Source organism: Tamandua tetradactyla, chromosome 3, assembly GCF_023851605.1.
Source record: "Tamandua tetradactyla isolate mTamTet1 chromosome 3, mTamTet1.pri, whole genome shotgun sequence".
NCBI lineage: Eukaryota > Metazoa > Chordata > Mammalia > Pilosa > Myrmecophagidae > Tamandua > Tamandua tetradactyla.
This window is the reverse complement of record NC_135329.1, coordinates 83,540,605-83,566,723: the sequence shown is the minus strand read 5'-3', so window position 1 is coordinate 83,566,723 and position 26,119 is coordinate 83,540,605. Positions and strand designations below refer to the sequence as shown.

Here is a 26,119-nt window from a genome sequence, read left to right as displayed (position 1 = left end):
TCAGAATTTGTAAATTAATTCCACACTTGAAGCTTAGTTGCACTTAACCCCTGCTGCTGGTAAAGTCCCTCTCCTTTCCCCTCTGGGAAGCAGCCTGTGGGGGAGGGGCACTGGCCATCATGGCTTGGAAAACTCATGGTTCTTGCGGGGCTCGCAGCTGGCCCAGCTGGTCCAGACAAGGGTAACTCTGTGTCTGGTCACTGACGTGGCCCCAGGAGTTGTTCTGTACTGTTCCTGGTTATTTAGTAGCTGTTCTGGAGGATGAACTAAATCCCACACCTTGCTAAGCCACCGTCTTGTCTCCATATTTTTTAATCTTCCAAAATGTTGCTATAACAAACATGCATGTTTTCATAATAATTTAAACAAACATAATTTTAATTTTTAACTAATCCTATGTGTGTTTCAGTGCCTAAGTCTAGTCCCAACTTGGTCACACATTATTTCCAGGTCACACAGATATGCATGCCCCTTCCTAGGGAACTTCAGTTATAATTAACTAATTTAATTTGTCACTAATGGGGAATACCATATTCCACCATTGGCTTTATTTATGTATGTGACTTTCCTTCCCAGTTGCATTGTGGGCAGCAGGGAACATGGCTTAGAATTGATGAATTATATGTGTTGATAAATGTTAATGTGCACTAAAGGGTCACATGGAGAGCAAGTCACTCTCTGCTCATGAAAGTAAGCAAGCTCAGATCAGTGATCATTTAAATACAGTCATCTTGTGAGGAATGATCAGCCTTGTTTTAGTACCTGCTGTGTCCAGCATATAGATGGTCACATGATTTGATGACTGTATTTTCTTCCCAACAGTCCTATGGGGTAAATGTTTTTCTTCCTTATTCTGTAGATATGGAGATGGAAGCCTAGGGTTATAAGTCCCATGTCTGGAGTCATATAACTAGTAAGCACTGGTAGAACTAGCAAGCTATCCAGGCTTTGTGGCTTCAAACTCAACCTCCTTGCATTGGCTTTTTGTACAGTAAATCTAAGTTGCAGAGGAGGTTCCATGCACAGTATATTCTGATCTCCCACCCTTTCTGTTTCTCCAGCCATGTTCTTGATCACTTAATGCTGAGAGCCAGGGTGGACACAGAAGAGTCCACCCCCAAGTCCTCAAGCATGTTAGGTGCATTGTATCACCAAGAGTGCAGTTGTGATTCTATGAGACCATTGTGGACACAAAGGAAGACCACCCAGAAGAGAACGATGGAGAATATTTTATCCAGAGCTTGTCGTATAGGAAAAAAGTCAGAGTGTGGCTTGGCAGAGGCCCACAGGCAGGTGGGGGAGTGAGAAAGCTTTATAGTGGAACAACAGGAAAGTGTGAGGTGAGTCTTAATTGAAGGCTGTTTGCACGGGAAGTTTGAGTCAAGCTAACTACAAGGGTCATCCTACGTTATTGGTTATAGGAGCATATTTGGTTTTGTCTACTTGGTCCTGATTTGGAAACAGTGACAACACATAAGGAAGCTGTCAGTTATTGATGAAATGCTGACTATTTGGGGCTGATTGCAGCAAAGCCTGTGCTGTGGCTCCCTGGCTTGGTTGCCATAGAGATTTTGGGTCAGAGTTCTCTTTTAATACATGGTCTGACCGTTATCTGTCTGTTCAGTCTCTCACCATGAAACACTATGGAACAATGAAAAGAAATTCTAAATGGGTTGAACTATCAAAAAAGTCTTCCTGCAGGCAACAGGATGTGAGATGGGCATTGAAACATCCGCCTCTGGGCTTCAGGGAGTGTTCTTGGCATAGATTTGGATGTGCAAAAAGTTTCTACTGATCTATTCCCAGAAGTAAAAGAAAACAATGTTAATTCTTGAGTTAAAGAATTTTATAGGTGCCTTTGCACTAGCTAAGAAATTTGAAGGGCGAGAGTCCACAATTCTGGTTTTATTATTTCTTTACATAACACAGCAAGTTTCAAATACTTTGTTTTCCTGCTCTATAATCAGGATATAGAGTGTAACAGGATAGAAAGAGTGCTCATTTTAAATCAGACAGTGATGAATTTTAGTCCTTACTTCATAACTTCTAAAGATATGATTCTCAACAACTTAATTTATTTTCTGAGCAGGGATGATAATGCCTACTTCATGAGCAAATGCTTGTAGAGACTGGAAAAGAAAAATTACTTGCCTTATAGTGAGTTCAATGTAGTTGCTTTTATATGCCTGAGATTTCTTGTGAGCTAAAATTCAGGAGAAAATTGTACAATGTTGCCAGTGCCTTTTTCCCTGAGCAGGGTGAATGAGATTCATTGCTGTAACCTTTTCTGGAAGGTGGTAAATTCTACGTTTGTCACCTCCTTCTGTCTGACCTCTTCAATGCAATTTTCTATTGCCAATCCCCCTGGCTACTGAGGATGGCACAAAATTACTTAAGCTGATTTACATCTGGGTTCTAAAGTGTCACACAGGTCAACACTGAGGAAGCCGTGGACCTTCTGGAGAGGATCGTCAAGGGTCTTACAACTGCAGGATGGGCCCATGGGGACCCCAATGTCAGAATAAGTCAGAACCGCTGGAGGTGGAGGCAGGAATTGGTGCTTCTTTAAAGCTCCCAGGTGGTTCTAAGGTGCAACCAGTATGAAACCCCACTACTTCATACGATTCAAGCACATGCTCAAATGGAAAGAACATGAGCAAATCTCAGAGGCAGCCTAAGCAGGAGCATGAATAAGAACATGGCGTAGTCATGGGAAAATGCGAGGGAAGAGGGAATACAATTTGTGCAGTAGGAGAGAATAATATAATAGATGATAGATTCCATGGGCTATCAACTTGGTAAAGGCTTAGTTTCCGCTATTCCAACCCACCCTCTGAGACTTAATGACTCTCACATTCAGATGAGGCAGCTGAAGCTGGGAAAGTTCCGTAACCTATCAAGGTCACACAATGATGGAATGGGGAGCCAGGACTTTAACTTAGGTTTGATCCCTAAGCCTTCTTCAATTGTTAGGTGGCCTTGTCTCAGTAAAACTACATGTAGCCAGCTTGTGGATGAGCTTGAATGCTTCGTTTATACTTTTGTCTCTAGGGAAGCACTGATAAGCTAGAATCACATCTTAAATGAGCACATCCATTCTGGTCTCTTCAGTGTAAATGAACTGGATGCTCAGCTTCATTGAATGAAGGGGATATATCCTCACTCTTGGTTTTGTCATTTCTGGTCTGGACAGATCTTCTCTGTCCAAGATTGAAAGCACATCAGCATATTATTTACCCTTTTGCTGTGATCAAGTGTAATCTGGAAGGAACGGTCCAGAAGTTCAGGTTGAAGATGAGGAAATGGAAGCCCAGTCACATTCGAGACCATTTTCATTTCTGCTTCGTCAAAGGTGATGAGTAAACATTCATGTATGGAGGAAACATGAGGACACAGGAAAAGTGTGGCCTTTGAAATCATGCAGGGGTGGATGTGACCCCTTGCTTTGCCACTTAAAAGTTCTGTGACCTCTCACATATTACTCAACCTTTCCATTTCCAACCTTGTATCTGTTTAGTAATAATCAAATGAGACAGATTCTTGCAAAAATTAGGCCCTCACTAAATCTTAGGTCCCTCTAATATAATAATCACATCTTAGAATGGAGAGGTGTTAAAGGTTCCATCTTGATAAAAATGATTCAAATGGATATCGGTTTCTCAGGAGAGAATAAATGGGTATAGGTTGCTGAATGGGGGAAATTTTACTGTATATTGTTTGGTAGCTCCTATATTTTTAAACTTGTGAATGTACTTTACATTCCAGTAACTAAAAAAATCTAACAGAAGCAGAAAAGAGCAATCTATTTCGTTTTGGCCATCTTGGATAGTGAGAATCCTGCAGCAGAGAAGAATGACTAATGTGTTTGGTAACTGCGCATTCACTTACTAAGCAAGAGATCTTTGGGTTTAACTGCCTACATCTGCTTTAGATGCAAGCAACACTCTCAAATGACTCTGGATCACAAAAAACCTGGAGGTACTACCTCAAGAGGGTTCCATTATGGGATGAGCATTACAGAAAAGTTAGATTTCTTTATGGTTCTATAAAAATATATATTTTATTATGGAAGTTTGGGTATCCTAAAAACACTCTCATTATTGGATGTGTGATGGCTGAGTGGCAGAGCCATGCTGGAGACACAGGTTCTGTTCCAGGAGACTAGCCCATACCAAAAAAAAAAAAAAAAAAAACTCTCATTATTAAAGTTTAAGTACTGGATAAAGTATTTTAAAATAATCTTTAAATGCACAGCTAAATGAACAAGAAAATGTGGGAAACCCTTCGTGGCACCAACTCTCCCCTTGCAAAAAGAAAACCAAAGATAAAGAAGAATGAATCCAGAGAGGTAAACAGAAAAAGCTGGCACCTGCCTGTGGGAATCTGCTATCACTGCTGAGCTAGGGCTTCTACTGAGATGGATTGAAGACAATGTTTGTGGTCTTCACAAGGGTGAGGATTGGTTGGGAGATTCCTGCATAAACCTGGGACCCTAAAGGGAAGACAGCCACAGTGACTGGACCAGAAAACTTTTCCCACAAAGGAAGATGGTAAGAAAATTGAATCTTAGTAGCCTTGGCTTTGGGTAGGAGGATAAGAGTTACCTTACTTAAGAACTAGAAACTACAAGCCAGCCCTCACATAGAAGCCAGAATAGAATTAGTCTTATATTGGTGGGCTAAAAAGACACAAGTTGAAGCTCTGGGAAGATGGCAGAATAGGATAGGTCGCATTCACCCCTGCTCCAAGTAACAGCTAGAGAAGGGATGGGAGGGTGACTGAAATGGCAATTCCGGAGTGGAAGTGACCTGGGAGGGTCTTCTCCACCACATAAGGAGGCCCTGATTGCAAAAGCTGAATGACTGAGATGCAGATAACTGGAGACTGTGCAGCTCATGCAAACAGCCAAACTTTCCAAATGGAAGCCCAGAGCCCTCAGAAGTGCACGGATGGGGAGACAGGGACTAAGAAGCAAGATAAGCCATGTTCCTCGAATGCACTACCCTCATGAGTGCACTCCCGTGACCCATGACTGCCCCCACATCCAACGCACCTGAACCCTGTCACCCACCCCCTACCACGCTCCACGTGCCCCCGCCCCCCCATGCCCCCCACGCTTGGAACCGTACCACACCTCCACCCTGAATATGCGCACCGAACCCACCTCTCTGGTGCAGTTAGAGTCTCACTCTGCCCCTCCCAAGACCCGCCCACCCATACGCAACCTTTTGACACACACCTCTCCCTCCCTGCTCCCTACAGATGGTAGCTAGCGCATAATGACTGTGGGCACTCACCTTCTTACTAGGCTACACCCACCCTAGCCCTTACAGTTGTGCAACCCCACCCTACTCCTCTGAGCTCTGTACATATGTACATCAGTTTGTGGCAGTCTCAGATTTGTGCATGTGCATGGCCTCCATCACGCTCCCCAGCTCTGTGCAAGTGCTGACTTGGGTAACTGTACCACACCTGCCCTCAGCTCAGGCAACTGCAACCTCGCCCGCAGCCCCTGAGCTCTGCGCACATGCGCACCAGGGTCATGCCCCCAAGACATGTGCACCTGCACAGCCACATCCTGTCCACTGCACCTAGTTATCCACAAAATGTGCACTGAAATCTTGATCCCTGCACCACACACATGCACCCTTGCCCAACCCCACGGCACAAGCACCCTGCTCCCACTCTGGCAGATGCTCACATATACATCTGTACTACATAGTCCCTGCCCTACACATGGGTGAACCCCTGCCTCAACCCCTTCACATCTGTACAACTGTGCCAGGGCCTCCCCCACCTGACATCACTGCCACCCCCGCTCATGTCCTGCAACCCTGTGACCAGTGCCTCACTCTAACACACTCCCACATATGCACCCCAGAGCCCTGGACCCTTCCCCCTGTGCAAGGACACACCTGCACCCTGCCCTCCCACGCCCTGAACTCTGTGCCACCTACCCTACACCCTGATACCCACAACCCCCATGCTTTACAAGCTCACTCACATTCTGCCTGCACACCAGCCTCTATGCACCCACACAGCACCATCCATCTGCCTCCTACCACAACCTACCTCTATGTCCCCCACACTGTACCCTGCTCCTGTGCTCCAAGGCCTGCCTGAACTGCACCCTGTCCCACTGGCACCTGGACCATACCTCCACAATGCTGCCCCACACACCCATGCTCACAAGCCCCAGTGTAGCATCCCCAACATATGCCTATACCAGTGCTACAACCCATCACCACACTGCTGTGCCCCACCCTGTGCCCCATATTCTGCTCAACATCCATCCTTCAAATATAAAGCTTTAGTCTACTGAAGGAAATCAACTTCCAAAATGACCCTATTAAGATATTTACATGCCTCAAAGACAACAGATCATTAAGCATATCAAGATGCAGACAGATATAGCCCAACCTAACGACCAAATTAAAACACTGGAGGACACACTGACTTTGGAACAACTACTCAAAGATGTTCATATAGTTCTAATAAATAAAATCAGTGGGATGGTTATTGACACAAAGGAGATCAAGAACATAATAGAAGAGCATAAAGAAGAAATTGAAAGAATAAATAGAAAAATAGCAGGTATCACAAAGATTAATGATGCTGTAGACCAAATAAAAAATATATTAGAGATTCACAAAAAGCAGATTTGAAGAGGTAGAAGAAAGAATAAGTGAGCTAGAGGGCAGGTTAACTGATTTCGAACACTCAAAACAGCAAATAGCAAAATGATGGAAAAAATTTAATTGGATCTCAGGGAATTGATGGACAAAACAAAACACACAAATATAAGAATGACTGGTGTCCCAGAAAAAGAAGAGTAAAGGACTAGGAATATTAGCTGAAGATGTAATGAGGAAAATGTCCCAACACTTATAAAGGACATAAATATGGAAATAAAAGAAGTCCAACAAACTCCAAATAGAATAAATCTAAATAGGCCTTCCCCAAGGCACATATTAATCAGTGTGTCAAATGTTGAAGAGAAGAAGAAAATCCTGAAAGCAGCAAGAAACAAACAACCTACTACACACAAGGGCAACCACATAACTGAGTTCAGACTACTCAACTGGCACTATGGAGGTGAGAAGGCAGTGGTATGACATATTTAATATCCTGAAAGAATACGACTTCCAGCCAAGAATTCTGTACCAAGCCAAACTGTCCTTCAAAACTGAGTGAGAGATTAAAATTTTCAGACAAGTAAATGCTGAAAGACTTTTTCAAGAAGAGACTGGCCCTATAAGAAATACTAAGGAGATCTGTCAGTTTCAAAAAAAAGGACAAGAGAGGGGGGGTCCAGAAGAAGACACGGAATTGAAGAGTGTCAGTAAGGGTAACTTAAAGAACAAAAAGAGAAAGAGGGAAAATAATATATACATCTGACAAATAAAATCCAAAGGATAAGATGGAGGATTTAAGGAATGCTTTTACAGTAATGACTTTGAATGTTAATGGGCTAAGCTTACCAAATAAAAGATACAGATTGGCAAAATAGATTAAGAAATATAATTGAGCTATATGCTGCTTACAAGAGATTTATCTTAGACACAAGGATACAAATATATTCAAAGTAAAGATTTTCCATACAAGTTGTAACCAAAAGAAAGCAAGAGTAACTATACTAATATCAGCCAAAATAAACAAAAAGGCATCATAAGAGACAAAGAAGGACACTGTATATTAATAAAATGGACAATTTACCAAGAAGAAATAATAATCATAAAAGCTTATGTTCCCAATCAAGGAGCTTAAAAGTACATGAGACAGACATTGGCAAAACTGAAGGGGGCAATAGATGTTTCAACAATAACATGAGAAGATGTCAATACACCACTCTCCTGTATAGATAAAACAACCAGACACAATATCATCAAGGAATAGAGAAGCTAAATAACTTGATAAATGAATTAGACCTAACAGACATATATAGGTCATTGTACCCCAAAAGAAGAGATATACATTCTTCTCTAGTGCTCATGGAACATTCTCCAGGATAGATCATATATTGGGGGCACAAAACAGGTTTTTATAAATTTAAAAACATGGAAATTGTTCAAAACACTCTCTCTAATCACAATGGAATGAAGCTGGATATCAATAACCACTGAAGAATGAGAACTTTCACAAACGTACTGAGATTAAATAACACACTCTTAAGCAATCAGTGAGTCAAAAAAGAAATTGTTAGTGAAGTTGGTAGTTATCTGGACATGAAAGAAAATGAGACTACAGTATATCAGAACTTGTGGGATGCAGCAAAGGCTGTTCTGAGAAGGAAATTTACTGCCCTAAATACCTGTATTAAAAATGAAGAGAGAGCAAAATCAAGGACTTAACTGCTCAACTGGAGGAACTTGAGAAAGAACATCAAAATGTCCCCAAAGCAAATAGAAGATTGGAAATAACAAAGATTAAAGCAGAGTTATATAAATGGGAGAACAATAGAAAGAATAAAAAAACCCAAAAGTTGATTCTTTGAGAAGGTCAATAAAATTGATTGAACACTAGCAAGGCTGACAAGTAAAAAAAGGGAGACAATGCAAATAAACAAAATTGGAAGTGAGAGTGGGTCATTACTGCAGATGCTGAAGAAATAAAAGAAATCATAAGAGGATACTATGAACAATTATTCACTAACAAACTAGACAATTTAGATGAAATGGACAAAGACCTGGAATCACACAACAAGCTACACTGACTCATGAAGAAAGAGAAAATCTCAACAAGCCAATCACAAATAAAGAGATTCAATCAGCCATCAAAAATTTTCCTACAAAGAAAAGCCCAGGACCAGACAGCTTCACAGTGGAATTTGATCAAGCATTCCAAAATGAACTAACACCAATCCTGTTCAAACATTTCCAAAAAATTGAGTGAAAAGGAACAATTCCTAACTCATTTTATGAAGCTAAAATCACTTTAATACTAAAACTAAGTAAAGATGCTATAAGAAGGGAAAACTGTAGACCAATCTCCCTAATGAACATAGATGCAAAAGCTCTCAATAAAATACTAGCAAATCATATCCAACAACACAATGAAAGAATTATACACCACAATCAAGTGGGGTTTGTACCAGTAATGCAAGGATGGTTCAACACAAGAAAATTAATTAATGTAATACAACACATTAACAAATCAAAAGGGAGCAATCACATGATCATCTCAATTAATGCTGAAAAACATTCAACAAAATTCAATATCCTTTTATGATTTAAAAAAAAACTTTAAAAGATAAGAATTAAAGATAATTTCTTCAATATGAGAAAGGGCATATATGACAAATGATAGCCAGTATCGTACTCAATGGAGAGAGACTAAAAGCATTACCCTTAAGATCTGGAATGAGACAAGGATGCCCTCTGCCACTACTATTATTCAACATTGTACTCAAAGCTCTAGTTAGAGCAATCAGGCAGGAAAAAAGAAATAAAAGACATTAAAATTGGTAAGGAAGTAGTAAAATTTATATTATTTGCAGATGACATGATACTATACTTGGAAAATCCTGAGAAATTTACAACAAAGTTACTTGAGCTAATAAACAAATTCAGCAAGATGGCAGGATATAAAATTAATGTGCAAAAATCAATGATGTTTCTATATACAAGCAATGACTTAACTGAAGTGTCAGTTAAGGAAAAAAATCCATTCAAAATAGCAACTTAAAAGAATCAAGTACCTAGGAAAATAATTAACTAGGGGCGTAAAGGACTGTAAACAGAAAATTACATAATGTTGCTTAGAGAAATCAAAGAAGATCTAAATAGGTGAAAAGACATCCCCTGGTCATGGATAAGAAGGTTAAATATAGTTAAAATGTCAATTCTATTCAAATCGGTCTACTGATTCAGCACAGTACCAATAAAAATTCCAACAACCTACTTTAAGGACTTGGAAAAGTTAGTTACCAAACTCATCTGGAAGGGAAAGAGACCCTGAATAACTAAAAGCATCCTAAAAAATGAAGAACAAAGTGGGAGAATTAACACTTTCTGATTTTAAAATGTATTATAAAGCCACAGTGGTCAAAACAGCACAGTACTGGCACAAATATAGAAATATTGACCAATGGAATCAAATTGAGAGTGCAGAAATAGACCACCAAATCTAGGGTCAACTGATTTTTGACAAGACCCCTAAATGAACTGGGATAAATAGTCTTTTCAGTAAATGGGCATGGAAGAACTGGACATCAAATAACCATAAGAATGAAAGAGGACCCATACCTTACAAGCTATACAAAAATTAACTCAAAGTGGATCAAACACCTAAATACAAGAACTAGCACCATAAAGCTCCTAGAAAAGAAAATAGATAAATGGGATCTACTCAAAATCAAATGCTCTTTCACCTCAAAAGACTTTTTCAAAAAGGTGAAGAAACAACCAACTAAATGGGAAAAAATATTTGGAAATCACACATCAGACAAAGATTTGATATATGCATACATAAAGCCATCATACAACTCAATGACAAAAGAACAAACAACCCAATTATAAAATGGACTAAATATATGAATAGGTATTTTCTTGAAAGCAAATCCAGATGGCCAAAAAAACATGAAGAGATGCTCATTTTCATTAGCTATAAGGGAAATGCAGATCAAGACTACAATAAGATACCACCTCACACCTATAAGAATGGCTGTTATTAAACAAACAGGAAACTCTAAATGTTGGAGAGGATGTGGAGAAATTGCACTGCTGGTGGGAATGTATAATGGTGCAGCCACTATGGAAGACTGTTTGGCGGGTCCTTAGGAAACTAAATATCAAATTTCCTTTGACCCAGCAACAGTACTACTTGGTATAAACCCAGAAGAACTGAAAGCAGTGACACAAACAGACCTTTCCACATCAATATTCATAGTAGCATTATTCACAATCGCCAAAAGATGGAAACAATCCAAATGCCCATTGGACTAACAAAATGTGGTATACACAAACAATGGAATATTATGCAACAGTAAGATGAAATGACATCCTGAAGCACATGACGAGATGGGTGAGCCTTGAGGACAAAATGCTGAGTCAAATAAGCCAGACACAAAAGGATAGATACTTTATGATTCCATTTTTATGACCATGGTAAAGGTAAAATCAGAGGCTCATAATACAGAATACAGGGGCCCTAGAGATACATGGAAGCTGGAGATGGGTGAATGATTAGCTCATGAGGTTGAACTCAAATGTAAGGGAATTGATAGAAGTAATATTATCATATTGAAGTTGAACATGATTGAAAGGGGTTTTATAGACCCATGTGTCCCACTGATTAACACTACAAATATAAATAAGTCATTGCATGAACTACTTCAAAGGTATGATTCTTGTATAAAGAGTGCACAAATTTGGGGTATAGGGAGAAAACAGCTATTGCATGCTATGGGCTATGTTTAACAGGAAAGCATCAATAGTACCACTGCAACATTGGGAGTAAATAATGGGAAGGACACAAATGTAGATGAGGTTCAGGTTTTCTATTTGGTGTGCTAATTTGTTATCTTTCCCTTGGCAACAATGAAATTATCTAAAATTGAGAATGTTGATAGACTGTTCACTTTGGACATTATACATGATGCCTAATGAATGGAGGTGGTTGAAGGATGCCTTGACTGAGAAGTAGATTGGCAAATGATGGTGTATGAATAGGATATAATACTGTGTTGCTACAAAAGGAACAAAGTTGTGAGGCATGCAACATTGTGAATGAACCTGTGGGACATTTGGGGAGGTGAAATGAGCCAGAAATAAAAGATTGTAGATTGTAAGCTATAAGGCAGTCACATTTAGTCTGAATTGGTAATTATTATTTCTAGATTTTGAGACACTGTTTTACATATGTATAACCTGGTATTTAGAGACAAAAATGAAGCCAATCAGGTTGGGATTAAGGTAATTCAGAACACAGGGGTAAGGAAGACATTGTATTTTAGAACTGCACCTACTCATTGAGACCAAAGGAAGAAAGGTCTATAAATTTTCTGTAGCACATAATCTAATTCAACCTGTCTGAATAGATCATTTAAACAATCTAAGCACAGGGAACCCAGAATAAGATTGATGGCCTTTTATCTGGAATAGTTTAATATAATGCCTGGATACATCCCAGTCTCTATTAAGCAGGTAATCAAAAGGTATTGGCAAAGTCCTTTGAGGGATGGCAGAAAAAACATGGAACTATTAAACTTTACCACAGGGTAAACCCCTGGTACTGTGTCAAGCATCAGGAACACCCTAGTTAGTAGGCCAATCCCTTCACCTTGAGGCTTGTTCTTGTGAAGTTTATGTATATAGCAGAGAAGCTTAGCCTACCTATAGGCATGCCTAAGGGTTATTTCTGGAGGACCTCTTTTGTTACTCAGATGTAAAACTCTTGCCAAGCTCAACCTGCAAGTAAAATCATTGCCCTCCCCCTCCCCCTCCACTATGTGGGACAGGACTTTCATCCAGGGATGAAAGTCTCCCTGGCAGTGTGGAAGATGAAACCTAGGGATGAGTCTGGCCTGACACTGTGGAATGAACAATGCCATCCTGACCAAAATGGGGGAAAGAAGAATAACAAGGTATCAGTGGCTGAGAGAGTTCAAACAGAGTCAAGAGGCTACTCGGGAGGTTGCTCTTATGCAAGCTTCAGTTAGCCATTGCTACCTATCATAACTTGCCAAACCCCAACCAAAATCCTTTCCAGCCAATCCTAAAGAACACTCATGGCAGTATATAAGATTCTACAAAAATTATATGCACTAGAGTAACTTTCAAGAAAACTACAACCTCCATAAGCGTCCCTGGACCAGATTAGTCCTGAAACCTAAAGAGGCCAGCTCCTCCTGAAGATTAGCTTGTTCCAACCCCCTACCCCTCATTATCAACAGCCCTTTCCAATATGAAAATTTTAGACTGGGCATAGCACAGATACCCTTAATGAGTGGGTGTGCTGGTTTGAAATGATGTATGTACCCTAGAAAAGCCATGTATTAATCTTAACCCAATTTTGTAAAGGCAGCCATTTCTTCTAATACCTATTCAGTACTGTATGTTTGAAACTGTAATTAGATCATCTTCCTGGAGATGTGATTTAATCAAGAGTGATTGTTAAACTGCATTAAGTGGAGGTGTGTCTTTACCCATGTGGGTGTGTCTTGATTAATTTCTGAAATCCTATAAAAGAGGAAACATTTTGGAGAATGAGAGAGATTTCTGAGGGAGCAGAGCAGAATGACAGACACGAGAAGCAGAGTCCACCAGCCAGTGACCTTAGGAGATGAAGAATGAAAATGCCTCCTGGGAAGCTTCATGAAACAGGAAGCCAGGAGAAGAAGCTAGCAGATGATGCCATGTTCACCATGTGCCTTTCCAGATGACAGAGAAACTCTGTGTTCACCATGTGCCCTTTCACTTGAGAAAGAAACCCTGAACTTCATCAGCCTTCTTGAACCAAGGTATCTTTCCCTGGATGACTTAGATTGGATGTTTCTATAGACTTGCTTTAATTGGGACATTTTCTCAGCCTTAGAACTATAAACTAGCAACTTATTAAATTCCCCATTTTAAAAGCCATTCTGTTTCTGGTATATTGCATTCCAGAAGCTAGCAAACTAGAACAGTGGAAGAAATGTCAAAGATGATGGTAAAGTCACACAGAGAAGGTAAGGTTTAACAAATGAGTATGATTGCTTAATCATTATATTATATTTCTTTTAGTCTCCAGGATCTTAGAGTAGCTAGCAGTAAAAACCTAAAATTGTGACATTGTAACCCATACCAGTCTCTGAAATCTGTTCTACAACTAATTGCTGGGCTGTGCTTTGAAATTTATTTCTTTTTGGTTTATATGTTATTTTTCACAAAAAGGAAAAAAAGTAGATTGGGTGATTAAAAAAAAAATTCTAGCCTCCAATGTTCTGAAGCTGCTGGAAGGAAAAATCTGAGATGATGGAATGGTAGCCCATAACAAATTCTGGGATCTTTCCAGTACTACTTGTTGAAGAGTGCTTTGAAAATTATTGCTTTTTTCTTTCTTTGCTTTGTATGTTTTTTATGTTATCCAATAAAAAAAAAGTAAGAAATAAAAGGCATGAGTAGAGCATTTGGTTTAATTTGGTTCCATACTGGTAATCCCACTGACTCTGATAAAAGTAAGGTAAAATTTTTGTAGGTAAAATATGTATATATATATTCTCAAAGAATTCATACATAATGTATTAAATAATCTAATATTAAAAGAAAAGCAAAATCACCAAAAACACAAGACAAAACCACTCTGAGCAATAGAAGCAACAAGCAGAAGAATCAGGAGCACAAAACTACATATATCAGAACTATTCAACAGTGAATTTAAAATAAATACATAAAGAATATACATTTAGTATGTCTAAGGAATAAGAGACTACAAAATTAACTAGAAGGGCTTGAGTGGAATAATTAAAATTTACCAAAATTAAGCTATCATAGTCAAAATTGAACATAAAATATTGTTTAATTTAAGCAGCAGATTAAACACATAAAACAATCAACAAGCCAGAAATAGACTTGAGGAAATTAAACAGAGTACAATACAGAGAGAGAAAGAGATGAAAGAGATAAAATAAAACTTAAGAAGCATAGATGGTAGAAAGTAAAACTATGTTGCCAGAGACCCAGAAGAAGAAAATACAGATAACGAGGGACAGGCTGTACTTGAGGAGATAAAGTTTGAGAAATTACCATAAATTATGAGTACAAGAAAGAGCCCTAAGCAAGAAAAGTGAAAAACAAATCAACACTGGTATTCTGGAAAAAGCTCTTTTCAAAGTGGAGAGCAAGAGTCAACATAGATTTATATACAAAGCAAAACTAGATTTCTAGAATGGAAGCAAAATAGAGATGTTCTTAAAAACCAAAATCTTAAAGAGTATACAAACAAATTCATGGTAAATGAAATTCTAAAGATGTGAGTGATGAAAAATATTGTCAGAAGGAATATTTGAGATGCAAGAAGAAATATCTTCTAAAGAAATGGTAAACAACCATTGATTGTGTAAAATAAAAATTATAGTAATGTATCATTTGTGCTGGTAAAACAATATAATGAAAAACATGGGAGAGCAGTAGGAGACGGGGAGGTAAAATAATATTAGCATTAGATTAAGGGACAGGAAAGATACTGATCATCTTTAACACTCTTGTAAAATGTCTATTTTATCCAAAGTATTCATATATATAGTTAATAATCACATTGTTCTACAAATTATATTATAGAAAACACCAATCACCCACCCCCTGCTCCCTTTCCCACACTTCTTTCTCTAACTAACCACTTTTTACTCTCTTGGCTAATTATTTTTTAATCTTTTTAATAAAGCAACCTTGTTATAAGAACAGTGTAATTGGTTAGGTGTAGTATTTAGACTATGAACTTAACTACATTATTTCAGTCTTCTGGGTACAGATTTGTGATTCCAAGAATGTGGATGAAGCCTTATTCAAAAGAATAAGAAACTGGGATATAATGGAATTACTGTGTTATTGAGAAGGATGATGTAACAGATTTTCCTGATAAAGAATGGTTATATTTAAGCATCAGTAAAGTTCATGCACCTATTTAGAAGAGAAGCACTTGAGTACTGTGCAGGTTTGATGGTGTTGAATAGCCCAGAAAAGCCATGTCCTTTAATCCTGATTCAGTATTGTAGCGTGGAAATCTTTGATCAGATTGTTTCCATCAAGATTGACCCACCCCATTGTGGGTGTGGCCTTTTGATTAGATTGAGACTTGACTCCGCCCATTCAAGGTGTGTCATGATTAGTTTACTAGAGTCCTTTAAAAGGGGAAACATTTGGAAAAAGCTCAGAGCCAAAAGAGACACAGATATTTGAAGATGCTTGGAGTGCTGATGGAGAGAACAGACACCTAGACACAGACATTTGGAGATGGCAGAGCTCAGGAGACACTAAGACACCAACCTTCCAATGAGACACTAACCTTCCAATGAGACACTAAGCAATCCAAACACCCAGAGTGTGTCCCGGAGGAGCTAAGTGAAGGGCTGCAGATGCTTAGAGAGGAAACCACTGGCTTCAGAATCTGGAAGTAATGCAACCAGGAACAAGACCCGGCAGACGCCAGCCACACGCCTTCCCACATGACAGACATCAGCCTTTCTTGAGTCAAGGTATCTTTCTCTGGATGCCTTAGTTTGGAAATTTTTATGGCCTTAGAACTATAAGCATGTAATTTAATAAATTTCCTTTATAAAAGCTGTTCCATTTCTGGTATATTTCATTCTGGCAGCATTAGCAAACTGAAACAAATATGTTGATCTGTCAAGTTTTTGTGCAATGTAGGAGTATATAAACGTTAATATCAAATTGCAATCGATGGCTGGTAGAAATTAAAAATCTAGAACAAAAATTTAACTAATTATTTTATAATTATATATATATAAATAGTATGCTTATAGTTCTTTTTTTAAAAATTATTTTAGGTATTATACATTAAATTTCTACTATAAAAGAAGACCACTTATTTCTTTTGCATCCCATTCCATAAATGGACCTTTCTAAACCTCTCATTCTCCCCATGTAGCTGTATTATAATGTTGATTAGACTAATATTCCTTATTTAGAAAATCATAGCCATTAAAATGTCATGCACAGCTGAGTCTTAAAGCAATTATGATCACCTGCATTTTCACATGAAATGCATTGTTTTTCTTTATATTAAAATTGGCTTATTTTTATTTAATTGCTTGGTTTTCTGGGTGCTAATTGTTAACTCAACCTTAACTCTTTGCCACTTGTTTACTTCTTCTTTCAGGCCATTTGGAAGCAGCAGGTATGCTCTGATTTCCATCTTCTTGAAGAAATCTCTCAAAGTGTCTTATTTCCTTCCAAATATGATTTGGTTTTGTTCTGCAGTTGTGTATAGATGTCATCCTGGGATCTCTAATCACCATCATCCTGCTAATTCCCTTGGAGTTATTCCTGCATTGTATTCTCTGTTCCATTTCACCATCTTGGTTTACTTTTTTATTTTGGTGGAACATAATTTCTTCTAGTTTCCTGAGAAAAAATATATGAAAGGTAAAATTGTCAGCCCTTGTTGAGCATAATACAAGGGGCAAAGGGGGAAAAGGGAACATCTATGGTTTACATTGCACGAATATTTTTCAACACCAGTGTTTCATATACTACTTTTGCATATAGGTTTATTTTTTAAATTAAAAAAATGAAAGAGGTAGGAAAGTACAGAAATAATATATTGGCAAACAACCTTGCATCCATCATACAGAATTTTTAAAAATTTTGTCATATGTTCTATACAAATTATTTTAAATGAAAAGAATAAAAGAGTACAACTTTGTTTGAAGAACTTCTGATTCATAATGAGTCTTAACCCATTGATTACTTCTCCAAAATCATAATCTTTCTGGTATACATTTTTGTAGTCTATGATCTTATACTCTTTTTTTACTCTTACTCTGTATATGTAACCAAAAGTAATGTAGGGGATTGTCTTGTGTGTGTATGTGTGTTTACATTTAATCAAATGGTATATTATTGCCTTTGGCACTCATCATTTAATTGTTGTGATCTGTACAGTATTATTTATATCTATATTTTGTTCATTTAAACTGATATATAACATAAAATTGTATGAATATATCATGTTTTATTAATTTTTACCCAATTGATTCACAAATAAATCATTGTCATTCTTTATCTCCCTGTACTTCAGTTTGGATGTACTTTACTGATTTGTGTTTACATTTACTAATCCTGTATCAGGCGAAGTTTGGATTACAGTTAAATCCATCCAATGAGTTCTGAATTTCAGATGTATTTTTTAGTTCTAGAATATACATTTGAATTTCACAGATTTTAGATTTTGCTGATATGCTTCATCTATTTATGCATTTTGACTGTGTTTTACTCTATTTTCTTTGAAGGCTTTATTAATTTCAATACCTGGATCTGCTTCTATTAACTATTTTGCACATTTATTACCAATCTTTTCACTCATCTATTAAAATAAGTAGACTTATTTTTTAATTTTAGGCCATTCACTATAGATGATACATTGTAGAACTTCTGGATCATGTATTCTTCTTCTGAAAAGTATTGAATATTTGTTGTGGAAGGCAGTTAAATTACAAGCAGATCACCTAGATCTTTTTGACATTTGGGTTTAGGCTTTGTGGAATCAGGCACATTTCAGTTTGTCCCTCACTTCTAGAATTCATTCCTTATTTCTAGGTTTTGGTATACCTGGAATCTCAACCAACAGTTTGGGCTGCTTTCCCAAATCCATTTACTACAACTGGGCTGAAATTCCACAAATTTCTAGTACTGTATAGTATCTCAAATATCTGCACAGGTCTCCAGCCCCCAAGTAAATCTTTTCTGCTAGCTCTTCCAGGGTATCAGACTGCACACTGCAGCTTAAGTTTGGACCAAGGATTCAATGAGAAATTAAATATAAATTTTTGGAATTCTTCTCTGTGACTGTTCTCTGGTACTCTTTACTACATATCCCAGAGGTGTCATCAGCCTGAAAACCAGTCTCTGGTCTACCACCCAAAGAGACTGTTGCTTTCTGTTTTCTTCTTGGACTCTATTTCCTTATGTTCTGGATTATGCAAATTTCATCTAAGGATAAAATGAGGATTAATATGGAATTCTCCTCAAGTGCTTCCCTTCTCTCAAGGATAATAGCCTTGTTTTAGTCATCGTCTCTCTACAAGTTATTGTTCGTATATTTTATCAAATTTTTATAGTTGTTTATAACAGGGACATTAGTTTGATACTAGCAAACCATGTCTACAACCCTTTGAGCTATTACAGATAGGGCTGTGATGAACATTCTCATACAGTTCTTTCGGTGACTATATGCAGCATATATGTCCCGGCTGTCTGGAAATGGTGTCTCTGCTGCTCATGAGGATGTATCTCTCCCTAAAGCTGTCCTCCTCCCTTATCCAGGAGTGAAGAATTGCTGAGCCATATCATAAGTGCATATGTAGCATTAGTGGGTACTACCAAGCAGCTTTCCAAAGCTGTTTCAAATATTCTCCCTAGCAGAGAAAGAGAGTTCCAGATTCTCCACATTTTTGACAACATTTGGTATTGCCATTTATATAGCATTTTAACCATTTCAGCAGATATATACTAGTATCTTCTTGGTGTTTTTATTTGAATTTCCTTGATGACTGATTCTGAATACGCTCTCATATGTCCATCCATTAGTCATTTATGAAGTATATGTATGAAAGACTTTTTGACCGTTTTTGTATAGGTTGTCTGTGCTGGTTTGAAATGATGTATGTACCCTAGAAAAGCCATGTTTTAATCCTAATCCCATTTTGTAAAGGCAGCTGTTTCTTCTCATCCCTATTCAGTATTGTATGTTTGAAACTGTAATCAGATCATCTCCCTGGAGATGTGATTTAATCAATAGTGGTTGTTAAACTGGAGGTGTTTCTCCACCCATTTGAGTGGGTCTTGAATACTTTACTGGAATCCTATAAAAAAGGAAATATTTTGGAGAAAGTAGGAGATTTAGAGATTTCTGAGAGAGCAGAGAATGACATAGCCACGAGAAGCACAGAGTCTACCAGCCAGCGACTTTTGGAGATGAAGAAGGAAAATGACTCCCGCGGAGCTTTCACGAAACAGGAAGCCAGGAGAGAAAGCTAGCAGATGATGCTGTGTTTGCCATGTACCTTTCCACTTGAGAGAGAAACCCTGAGCTTCCTCAGCTTTCTTGAACCAAGGTATCTTTCCCTGGATGCCTTAGATTGGACATTTCTATAAACTTTTCTCAGCCTTAGAACTATAAACTAGCAACTTATTAAATTACCCTTTTTAAAAGTCATTCCATTTCTTGTATATTGCATTCTGGCAGCTAGCAAACTAGAACATTGTCTGACTCCTTCCTGATTGATTTTGTAGGGATTCTTTTTATATTCTGTATAATAATCTTCTATTTTGCAAATACACTGGAAGAAGAGAGAATCTACCAATGTAACTTGCCTTTTTGCTTTTTGAATGTTTTACTAAACAAAAGTTCTTAATTTTAACATCTAACACATCAAACCTTTCCTTTCTGGTTAGGCAAACTTTTTTTGGTTAAGTTATTTAGCCTTTCCTTAACTATTATTCTATATTTTCTTCCAGAAGCTCTGTGGATGTACTTTTCATATTCAAGCATGGGATCCTTCAGGAATTAGTTTTTGTTGTTAGTGTAAAGCAGGCCAGTGTTCATTGCTTCCCAAATGAAGATCTAACTGAACCATTGAAAAAGCCATAATTTCTCCACTGCATTGCATTGCCCCTTTATTATTAGGTGAGGAGATTGTGTGTGAGCATGTCTGCCACTGTAATCTTACTGTATGAGTAGGTCTGTTCTGTTGACTAATTTGTCCCTCTTTGCATGAATACTGCTGTGTTTTAATTACTGAAATTTATTTACAGTCTTGGATACATTGTAGTATGTCATCCAACTTTATTCTTCTTGAAGGTTGTCTTCACTATTCTTGCAATTTTAGTTTTGATGGTTTTGTTTTTGTATTTTCACATAAAGTTTAGAATCTATGTGGGTTTGATTGGCATTCCATTGAGCCTGTAAATCAGTATGGATGAGAACTGACATGTTTAAATATCAAGTCATACAGTATATATGGGCATGGTTTACCACTCCATTTAATCAAATCATCTTTATTTTCTCTTAGTAATTTTAGCTTGCTCTGTAGCAGTTTTACACATTATTTATTAGATTCATTCATAAACATTTGAGCTCTATGCTGTTATAAATTCTATCTAGTTTAAAATTTTCATTTTTTAGTTTTGGTTAGTACGTAGAATTTCAATCGAATATTATACATTAACCTTGTATCCAGTATCTTCTTGTAATAGTTAGTTTATTACAGCAATAAGGCTGCATAAGAAACAACCCTGGAGTTCAGTGGCATTCAGTAGGTCAGCTAGTAGAGCTCTGCATAAGGTTGTGACATAGTACATTGGCTGGGCCTGCTTTGCTTCTGACTGAAAATCTATGGATTGGCTGGGACAGTTCTGCTATGCATCTCCTTCTGAGACACAAGATGGATGGGTATGCACTAGCTGCTGTGTGTTCTCACAGAAGAAGTGGGAAATTCCCAGATTGTGGAATAAAACACGTGGACCCCTATTCTAGTTTGCTAGCTGCCAGAATGCAACACACCAGAGATGGATTGGCTTTTAATAAAAGGGGATTTATTTTTGTTGGTTCTTCAGAGGGAAGGCAGCTAACTTTCCACTGAGGTTCTTTCTTACGTGGAAGGCACAAGATGGTCTCTGCTGGTCTTCTCTCCAGGCCCCTGGGCTCCAACAACTTTCCCCGGGGTGACTTCTTTCTGCATCTCCAAAGGCCTGGGCTGAGCTGCAAGTGCTGAGATGAGGAATGCCGAGCTGCTTAGGCTGTGCTACATTGTGTTCTCTCATTTAAGCACCAGCCAATTAAGTTAAATGTCACTCATTGCAGCAGACACGCCTCCTAGCTGACTGCAGATGCAATTGGCAACAGATGAGGTTCACGTACCATTGACTTATGTCTGCAGCAGCAAGATTAGGTATGCTCACCTGGCCAAGTTGACAACTGAATCTAACTAACACAACCCCTAAAGTCCTAGGCATGCTCTCTCTTCTGCCCTATGGACCAAAGCAAGTCATGTGGTCATGTTCAACATCAGTGAGGCAAGCACATCTGATTCTTCAAAGGAGGTGAGTAAAAGTAAATATTTGCTAAATAGGTATAATTTACACACTACCTAAATTAATTAATTAATTCAAATAATTTGGATTTTCTATTATGCTCCATGGTATTATGTAAAAATTACATTTTTATTTCTTCATTTCAGATCCTCATAGCTTTAATTATTCTTCTCTACCTACTGTATTGTCTAGGTCAATAGAGTATAAATAGAAATGGACATCTTTGTTTTCTGCCTTATCTCAGGAGTAAATCTTTCAGTGTTTCACCTACAAGTAAAATGTTTGTTGTGGATTATGTCATTGTTGTTAATATAAAATGGGTATTGAATTTTATGAAATGCTTTTTTTACCTCATGAGATGATGATACGTAGTTTTTTCTTATTTTTATAAATGTGATTAATTATATTAATGGTTTCTAAAAGTTAAACTCAACTCTCATTTCTGGAATAAGCCCAACTTGATTGCTATGAGTTACAATTTTCATATGTCATTAGAGTCAGGTTGTTAATATTTTAAAATTTTGTCATCCATGTTCATGATAGATATTAATGAGAGAGATTTAGTCTATAATTTTCCTTTCTTATAATATTGTCAGATTTTGATATCAAAATTTTGATGGTTTCATAAATTGAATTTGGAAGTCATTATTCTTTTTCTATCATCAGGTAGAGTTTGTATAAGAAGACTAATATTTCATACATAAGTATTTGGAAGAATTTACCATTCAACCATATAGGCCTGAAATTTCCTTTGTGGGTAAAGTTTTCTTAAAATTATGGATTCAATTTATTTAATTGACATAAAAATAATATCTCCTAACTTTCCTGGTTGGGATTATTAAAATGATTTTTGAAGTATTAATTTTACCATTTCATCAGAATTTTCAAAATTGTTGGCACAAAGTTTTTCATGCCATCCTCTCATTATGGAGCAGAACTTGTAATGATGTTCTCATTTATTCCTGATCTTGAACACTGAAACTTCTGTTTCTTTCTCTTTTATGTCTCTCTGTTTCTGTCCCTCTCTTATCAGGGATTTATCATCTTTATGAGTCTTATTTACAGTCAACTTTTGGCTTTGTTTACCTCTATTTTTTGTCTGTTTTCTTTTTCACAAATTTCTTCTCTCATCTTTATCATTTTATTCTTTCTACTTCATTTGGGTTGAGTTTGATATTGTATTCCTGTTTTTTTTGAAATGGATGAATAAGTGATTGAGATGGCTGCTTAGAGAAGCCTTTTTGGGCCCTCATATCCTGGCTACCTTGGTAGCTCTGAACCCATATTCGTGTCTCCCGACCCCAATAAGAATGCTGCAAGACCTAAGCATATTGCTTTCTGTTGGTCACTACGCCACATGATAAAAATTAGAAAATACATGAGAATTAAATGCCACCTCGAATTTGTGGCCTTGATGTCATCCCCCTTCCCCAGTCATTGGGAACTGGCATGTACATTTCAAAATTCTTACTTCAGAGGAGTAACTATGTAAGCAGTTTTGTAAATGTAATATCCTACAAATTGCACTCTACCTGCATTCCAGAGTTCAGAATGTTTACTGCAAATTTTGTTCTTCTAATGACTCCATTGGGAACTGATTCACTGAAATTTACCTCTTCACTTAAAAAATGTTTCCCTTGTTGATTTTCTTTGAGTCATCTCCTTTCTTATGTACATAAAATCTCTTGAATCTATTGAACTGCTTGGAAAATAATTTTGAATTTCTAGCAGTTTATCTAGGATGTTTCTTTTACAATGGTAATAGCTGACCACTTGTTAACCCTCTCCCAGGCTTTTATGACTAAATTAATCTCACAGCTGTTATAAAAATCTCTCCACGGCTTTGAACAGATTTTTTTTATATTTTACCTGTCATTGCCATCCTTAATGCGAGGATTAATTAGAACAAACTACCATGTCAGAGCCAAAAGTAGATCCTTGCCCAACATTTGCAGGTAATGTTAAACTTTGTCCTAAATAGGTTTTTAAAAAGCTACTTTACAGTCCCATGAGGAGAATATAAACCTGTCCCTTGCTCTACGTTCTCACAAGACTTAAACATTGTAAGTCATTTCACTTGTATTAATATCATGTGTAAGAAATTGAATCTAATTTTGGCTTTACTGTGCATTCTCTGATCAATAAGGTGAGTGAGCATCTTTATAGAAGTTTATTGGCCATTTGGTTTGTCAAATTCTGTGAAATGTCTGTTAAATTCTTTTGTTCATTTTTCTGTTGGATTGTTTGACATTTTTTATTGATTTATAGTGGTTCTTTATGTTCCAACATTCATAATTCATTTCTTGTATGTTGCAGATATCCTCTCCCAGGTTGTAACTGGTCTCTTCGAGTCCACTGTGGTGATTTTCTTTAATTTATACTTTTTATTACAGAAGTTGTAGGTTTAGAGAAAAGTCATGCAGAAAGGACAGAGTTCCCACATATAAAGAGTTTTCCCTATTACTGGGACTTTGCATTAGTGTGGTTCCTATGTTACAATTAATAAAACAACATCATTACATTTTTACTTTTAACAATATCCAACAGGGTGTACTGCTTGTGCTGTACAATTCTAAGTGTTTCTTTAAACTTTATATATATATATATATATATATATATATATATATATATATATGTATGTATGTATGTATGTATAATCTAAAATTTCCCCCTTTAACCACATCCAAATATATAATAGAGTTGTGTTAATTACATTTGCAATATTATGCAACCATCACCACCATGCATTGCTAAAACTTTTCCATCTGAGAAAGCCAGGGAAGCAAAAAGGTGAAGCAACAAAACCCAGAAGAGAAGGGAGACATCGAGGGATGTCACCAACTGCCTGGCTATGTAGAGGAAGAACACAGGACTGGGGCAGCCTGTCATTAGGGAGAAAATGTTGCTTGATGATGCATTGATTTGGACATGTTCACAGCCTCAGAACTTGTGTCTGCCCTTCCTCATCATCAAGAAAAGCACCATCAAACCTTACCATCAAGGGTTTTACTGCAATGATGAGAGCATCATGTAGCTGCTGAAAACTGGTGAGCCAATAAATGATGCTGTGCTTTCTGCCATGGGGCTCATGATTGCCATCCTTGTGCTCAAATGATCAGATCATGGATCCAAATACCTTATATGTAAAAGCCGATCACTTCCCCGATTCTTAGGCCAGTAGCCTCAGTCTCTCATTTTAATGATTAGGAGATTCTTTGTGGATGAATAAATTTCAAAAAGAGAACAGAAGGAACTGAAGGTACAGATCCTCATCTGTCTTCTTTTGATGCATTAGCCTGTGATGCTAAAACATGAATTGCAGGATGCCAATACTGTGTACAACCAATTGCCAGTGACTTGCATACTCTTACAAATGGTTAGGTTTCAGTCACTGTCTTCTGTCATGAAATCCTTGCTATGTACCTACCAGATTTTTTGCGAGGGTTTGGAAATGAGCAAAGGTGTGCTCTGCCCTCTGATGTGAAGCAGCCATCTGTACATAAAAAGGGGGGTGAAAGTGGAATAAAAAGTGAACCAAATTTTTGGCTACTCAAAGTCAGCATGAGTTAGAGTTGTAGATGGTCTCAATGCTGTAAGACAAAGGAGCTGGCATGAGTCTTGGGGAGTTGCTTTTGCTAAGCTTGTAAAGCACTATTGTCTTGGGGTTGATCTCCAGGGCAGTTCTTGGTAGGTTCTGCTGGGCAGAACACATGGGTTAAATCTCTGAAGAGAGTTCCCCTCATCCTCCTCTCATAAATCCTTTCAAGCAAGGTTGCACACTAGGTGGTAGTAGACAGGGACCGCTCCTACTGAACTTTTGAGAAAAGTTCTGTTTTTCATTGTGTCCTCTTATAATCCTTTTTACATCTGTGGCTTTCATAGTACTGTTACCCTTTCATTTCTGATTTTAGTTTTACCTGTCTGCTGTTTTTAGTCTAACTAAAGTTTATGGATTTATTGTTGGTTGCAAAATACCAACATTTAGTTTCTCTGATTATTTCTATTGTGCTTGTTTTTGATTCTCTATTTCATTTATCTCTACTCTAAGCTTTGTTACTTCTTCCTATCTGCTTGCTTTAGTTTTAGTTTTCTCTTCTTTTCCTAGAACATCCAGTTGTGAGATTAAATCTCTGGTTTGTGATCTTTTTTCTTTTCAAGTAGCATTTAAGCTGTAAATTTCCATCTCAGTACTGCTTTTGATGCTTCTCATAAATTTTGATATGCTATGTTGTTTTTCTTTTTTTGCCTCAAGATACTTTTCAATTTCCCTTGTGATTTCTTCTTTGACTGATTGGTGTTTATGAGTGCATTGCTCTATTTCCACATATTTGTGAATTATGTTATTGATTTCTAGCTTCATTCCATTGTGG

The 26,119-nt window shown here is 37.4% G+C and overlaps 1 long non-coding RNA gene across 3 annotated transcripts in view; it reads left to right on the top strand.

Annotated features, from left to right (window-relative positions):
* Positions 1-26,119, top strand: part of LOC143676199 (uncharacterized) — an 85,127-nt gene that overhangs the window by 34,520 nt on the left and 24,488 nt on the right. For all 3 annotated transcript variants that reach the window (XR_013171907.1, XR_013171905.1, XR_013171906.1), the window contains exon 2: positions 21,662-21,758. This is a non-coding gene — a long non-coding RNA (uncharacterized LOC143676199). The remainder of the gene's footprint in view (positions 1-21,661; positions 21,759-26,119) is intronic.